Source organism: Balaenoptera physalus (assembly GCF_965194825.1).
Source record: "Balaenoptera physalus genome assembly, chromosome: 1".
NCBI lineage: Eukaryota > Metazoa > Chordata > Mammalia > Artiodactyla > Balaenopteridae > Balaenoptera > Balaenoptera physalus.
This window is the reverse complement of record NC_138882.1, coordinates 180,470,256-180,476,974: the sequence shown is the minus strand read 5'-3', so window position 1 is coordinate 180,476,974 and position 6,719 is coordinate 180,470,256.

The following is a 6,719-nucleotide window of genomic DNA, read 5'->3' as shown; positions in this document are numbered from 1 at the left end:
CTGCTGTTCTGAGGGCTGTGATTTCAGAGCAGCACGTGCTCTATTGTTCAGGGCTGTCTGTGTTTTTTAGGACTCTAAAGCTGAGTCCCAGATTCCCATGGACATGTTCCAATAGAAGCATGTATATTTCTGTGGCTCTTGCCAGCTGCTGCTAATTACTTATGTAAACTACAAGATTCTTTAGGATTTCCTTTTGGGAGGGAGAAGGGAGCAACTATGATTGACGGATGCCAGGGGTACTTTGGGTGCCTGTGTCAGAAATGAAGCCAGAAAATGCTGTTCAAGAATAAATAATGGAATGACCTAATAAGTCTCACACACACAGTATTTTTTATACAATTATATGAGCACAGAAACAGGCGTGGAATGAACACCTAGTCTGTAAATAGTTTTTGAGGGGGTATGGGAAGGGGAAGTTAAGGGAGGGGAAATTAAAAACCTGTTTCCTGTTCTATGACTGAACAGGAAAAAAAAAATGGCATAATGATTGTGTTAGTTACCTATTGCTGTATAACAAATTATGCCAAAATTTAGCAGCTCGAGACAACAAAAATTTATTATCACACAGTTCCTGCAGGTCAGGACTCTGGGCTAATCTAGGTCATCTCAAGGTTTCATACAAGGCTGTAATTAAGGTGTCAGCTGGGGCTGCAGGCTCATCCAAAGGCTCGACTGGGGAAGAATCCACTTCAGAGCTCACAGGTGTGGTTGTTGGCAGGATTCCTAGGGGCTGTTGCTGTTACCATTTAGTTCCTTGTCACGTGGACCTCTCTACAGGGCAGTTTACAACACAGCAGCTGGCTTCCCTCAGAAGAAGCAAGCAAGAGAGCAAAAGAGGGAGCAAGACAGATGCCAGAGTCTTTTGGTAACCTAACCATGAAGGTGACATCCCATCACTTTTGCCAAATTCTATTCCTTAGAAGAAGTAACTAAAGTCCAGCCCACAGTCAAGGGGAGGGGATTCCACAAAGCCATGGATATGGGGTGCGGGGGGTGGGGGGGGTGTCACTCTAAGGATGTAAAAATTGAAAATGCACATAGACAGGAAAAAAGAAAACAGAAAAGTGGGTAAGGGCGGCAGGAGGACCAGAAGAAGCAGGCCTGGTTGGCCCTGTTAAGGAGTTGACCTTATTCCAAAGGGCAGCTATCAGTTTCAGACGGGGTGGGGTGGGGTGACATGGTCAGCTTTGTGCCTTAAATAGCTCAGTCTGCCAAATCAGGAGATAGTAGAGAACTGAAGGAAATCATAGAAGAAATAGCCAAAGGAGTAAAATAGCATGCCTCTGGGTTTAGAGGGAGTTGGAACAGGAGACCGTTTGCTTTTCATGATGAGCCCATCTCTATATACTGTTAGTGTTTTTTTAAATCAAGGATGCATATTACTTTTATTTAAAAGACTTTTTAATTTTTAAAAAACCAGAAAGAATAAAAGAAAGAAGCTTGTAGAAAGGAGGTTCATTTAGCAATAATGTAGTGTAAATTCTAGAGAGCAAACACAGCAGTTGATTCTGTTGGGGGCGGGGAGTGAGCTATTTGACATTCCTGTTGTTTCCTTCTGACTTCTCCTCTGGCTCACCCCTGGGAAGGTGGAGTGAGTCATGTGATTGTGAGTTTGAAAGATAGCCCAGCCCCTTCCTCTCTCCACCCCCTTGGGAGGGCTGGAGATCCAGCAGGCCCCATGCTGGGTGCTAGGGGATCTAAGGTTTAAAAATCACAATCCCTGTCCTTACAGAACTGACTGTTTAGAAGGGGAGACAGAGAAGGGGCATCTAGCCCCGTCTAGGAAAGGTCAAAGAAGGCTTCCTGGAGGAGGTGACCTCAAGTGTGAATGGGGATTCTTTCAAAGAGGTAAATTAAGACAGAGGGATCAGCATGATGCTTGGGACAACTGCAAGTAATTCGGTATTGCTGGACCACGAAGGGCAGGGAAGGGGGACAGCAAGAAAGATGCTAGGGCCAAAGAGTGAAGCACCTTCTCTGCCAGGCTAAGGAGCTTAGGCTTTATCCTGAGAGCAACGGGCAAGGGCAAAGAGCCTGTGAAGGATTTTAAGCAGCAGGTGACATAGCCATATTTGTACTTTGAATAATCACCGCAGGGCAGCAAACTTATCGGACTGCATAAACCACAGACTGTCTGAATGTCTCAACAACACCACACCTCCACAATCCATCACCACCACATTTGCATCCATCTTGCCCAGGAAAAACAGAGACACTTCTTCCCAATGAAATCTCACTCTCTGCCCACCGTTGTCAGATTCTAACCTCCAAAAACTACAGCCCAGGAGTTCCAAGTAGCTGGATTTTGATCTGGCAGCAGCTTTGCTCTGTCAACAGTTTTAGCAAAAACCCCTTCCACCTCTGCTGGCAATTTACAGATAAAGGATGTTGCTGCCCTGGGAAAACGTGTCTGTCTCCTGCCAGGAGGAGACAAAGAGCATTGAAATGGTGCCAAAGGACATGGTCCACGAGGGAAGGTCAAACAGCCCTCAACAGTTCTCTTTTTTAAGTCTTGTCTTTTTCCATTTTTCCATTAGCATCAGCCTTTTTCACCCCCATGTCCTTTGGGGGAAGGTTAAATGATGCTTCCTAGGAATATTATGCACTTTATCAAAACTATACAGTCTTGCTGCCTAGAGGGAAAAGGGTACAATGAAGACACAGGATGCCACAGAGCAGAGAGTATACCAGAAAAGAATCCTGTGGCCTCTCCAGCAACCCCTTCCATTCTCCTCTAATTCTTGTGGCTGAGCATAGTAAAGGCTGCCTTGGATGTTTAATAAATATTCTCTGAATGAATGAGACTCCCAGACAGAATATTAAATCTGCAGTATAAACAGATATTTTAGCAGAAAAGCATATGCCATATCCCTGACTTCACCTGCGTGGGATACCATTATGGGAGAAACTCAGGATGATTCCCCTGAGACCTGAGACATGGTACCACCATGGAAGACTTCCTTCTCAGGAGGACAGATGAGGACAGTGGAATCAGGGCCATGATCCCTACGAAAGGCAGCCCCTGGGCCCCACACGATAAGGCTGTATCTCTACCCTGAGAAGGGAGAACATGGAACCTTGTGATCCCTGTTGGAAGCTTCTCTGTGTAGAAATCCACCTGCTTGCCCTTTCTTTTGTTTTGTTTTTTCTGTTTTGTTTTGCTTGCCCTTTCTATACAGAGGTCTGCTGAAGAATTGAGCTTCACTCTGTGCTTGGTTTAGACATGTCACAAGCACCTTAGATTTTTCTACAGAAGGAGAAATGAATGAGTCCAGTGCTCTCTGTTGAACAAGAAACTGCACTGTCTACAATGGACGGTTAATTAATATGAGCCTGGAGATTTCATTTCTACAGGTGGGTAGATTAAGCATCACAGGTTCAGCAGGTTTATTTGCAGCTTAGGGGAACAAACCCAAAGGCCAGTAACAACTGCCCTCTTTAACTCAAAAACATCGATGCAATGTCCCTTTAGTGAATGTCTTACAAGCTGCACAGTCATTACAAGCATTATGGTAAAAGGTTACATTCCTAGGAGGGTAAAGAAAATCTTTTTCGTTAAAATATTAAATATCTCGGAGACCTTCTTGTTCCTTCTCAGTAAACATTAAAGAGCTGTAATGATAATGACACACAGCAGATGGGTAGATTTAAACTTTAAAGGAGATCTTTGCCCCAACTGACTAAGTTTCCATAGTTGAGCCTGTGGTCACTGGAGTGTGAAGTTTCTCCAACCTTCTCTTCCTTACCTTTCTCCAAAGGACAATTTCAACGGAACATTTTAAAATTGTAATTTAAAATTCTCTGAGATCGATCAAAAAATTAAAGATAATATCTGATCTCCATGTGCCTCTATAAATAAATTGGAAGGAAATTCATCTACTTATTTATTTATGTCTCTCCCAAATAAATATGATTGCATATGACAAGGGGCCTGCTATTTCTCCCCATAGGAGAGATCAGAACACACAAACTGCTGAAACAGTTGGCCACCTGTCTCTAACCAGGGGTCCACACCATGGCCAAGCAAGCCTGGGACCAGAACTCTTCAGATAATTGAAGATCCCTCCAGCAACAGCTGCTATTTACATGTCCCTTAATTTCACATTTAAGCAGGAAGGAAGGAGTGTGAAGCCTTTTGCTTGCTCTCTCTTGGTGTCCCGCCTTTTCTATCACGCCATCATCAGAAGAATCAAAGTGAAGATGCTCCCTAATGTTGGCTGGCCTTAAACAGTGGAAAGTCCCATCCTCTGTTCATTCAGGAAAAGGCTGACTGAGATGTGTGCTACAGCAGAGCAAAGTTCAACTCAAGGTCTATGACACAACAAAGCTCATTATTAAAATGTATTTGTTGTTTGAAACCACTGAGTGCAAAGACAATTAAGTAAATTCTGTGAACTTTATCACACTATTCAAACTAAGTTCATTTTTCAAAAAAATTTGAGACCATGAATGAGTTAGACTGAACTTTTTTTTTTTTTTTGGCCATGCCGCGCCGTGTGGCTTGCGGGATCTTAGTTCCCCGACCAGGGATTGAATACGGACCCTCGGCAGTGAAATCTCAGAGTGCTAACCGCTGGACTGCCAGGGAATTCCCTCAAAATGCTTTATTTTATTTTATTTTTTAAATTTGCTTCCACCTTTTCTTTTTTGTGTCTATTTTTAAATTTTTCTATTGCAGTATAGTTGATGTACAACATTATGTAAGTTGTACAACATAGTGAGTCACAATTTTTAAAGGTTATATTCAGTTTATAGTTATTACAGAATATTGTCTATATTCCCTGTGTTGTACAATATACCCTTTTTGCTTATTTATTTTATACATAATAGTTTGTACCTCTTAATCCCCTACCCCTAAGTGTCCATCAACAGATGAGTGGATAAAGAATATGTGGTATGTATATACAATGGAATACTACTCTACCGTAAAAAAAGAATGAAATGTTGCCATTTGCAGCAACATGGATGGACTTGGAGGGTATTATGCTTAGTGAAATAAGTCACACAGAGAAAGACAAATACTGTATGATATCACTTATATGTGGAATCTAAAAAAATAAAACAAACTAGTGAATATAACAAGAAAGAAACAGACTTGCAGATTTAGAGAACAAACTAGTGGTTACCAGTGGGAAGAGGGAAGAGGGGAGAGACAAGATAGACTGAATTTTTCAAAAAAGCTTTCATTATGTTAAAAAGCTTTATGTAAAGTGTTTACAGAAATATTACACACAGAAAATTGCACAAATCAAAGTGTACATCTAGGTAAATTTTCATGACATGAACATACCCGGATTAGGAAAGAAAACATCACCACACTCCAAAAGCCTCTTCAAGTCTCCTTCTAGTAACTACCCTTCCAAGGGCAACCACTATACTGGCCTCTAACACTGTAGATTAATTTTGTCGGCCTTTGAGCTTTACATAAATGGAATCACATAGTATTTATTGCTTTTTATGTTTGCCTTCTTTAACTGATCAGTATATTTATAAAATATATCCATGTTGTTGTCTACAGTTGTAGACACTTTTATGGCTGTTTAGTATTCCATTGGGTGAATATACCACAATTTATCCAGTCTACTGTAGATGGCCATTTGAGTTGTTTCTAGTTTTACACTATGTGGAATAGTGTTGCTATAAACATTCTTGGGGAAACTATGTATGCATTTCTATAGGTAAATGCATACATAAAATAAAAAGTAAAATTACCAGCTCCCCACTTTATATATATATATATATATATATATATATATATATATATATATTTCAATATGTTTAAATTCACCAATTCAAAGATGGATCTTTTTGCAGTTGCCTTATTTTATTTTTTTATTTTTTTTAAATTAATTAATTAATTTATTTATTTTTGGCTGTGTTGGGTCTTCGTTTCTGTGCGAGGGGTTTCTCTAGTTGCGGCAAGCGGGGGCCACTCTTCATCGCGGTGCGTGGGCCTCTCACTATCGCGGCCTCTCTTGTTGCGGGGCACAGGCTCCGGACGCGCAGCTCAGTAGCTGTGGCTCACGGGCCCAGTTGCTCCGCGGCATGTGGGATCTTCCCAGACCAGGGCTCGAACCCACATCCCCCGCATTGGCAGGTGGATTCTCAACCACTGCGCCACCAGGGAAGCCCGCAGTTGCCTTATTTTTATTCGTATTTACTCCTATCCCTACTTACTATACAGCACAGAACCAGAGCTGTGCTGAACGTTGCAAATGAGCCCAAAAATAAATGGATTAGGCTGTGCCTTTCTACCCAAGCAATGCTGAGGTGGGTCTCAGGCCAGACAAATGTCTCCTTGCCCTGAAGCTCACCTGTCACACACAGAGATACAGGGCTACGCCTACAAAAACATTCTACATCTCTTCCAGGGCCTCTTACCCACAACTATCCTTAGGGGTAAAGAGAATAGAGGTACCCATGATTACAGCAACGTTTTTTAAATGGCAGCACCACAAAATATACCTCCTTAGCCTGGGGAAGGCATAGTCCCTTGTTAAAGAATAACCCACTGACCAAATAAATCATGTAGACCTTGTCTGGATCCCAATTTGAATAACTGTAAAATAAGACAAAACAACAGGGAAATCTGAATATTGACTGGATAGTAAATGATATTATGGAGCTAATGTTAATATTTTCAGAGGTGATAATAATATTGTTTATGTTTTCTTTAAAAGAGTTATCACTTAGCAATAGATATTTAGGTATTTATAATA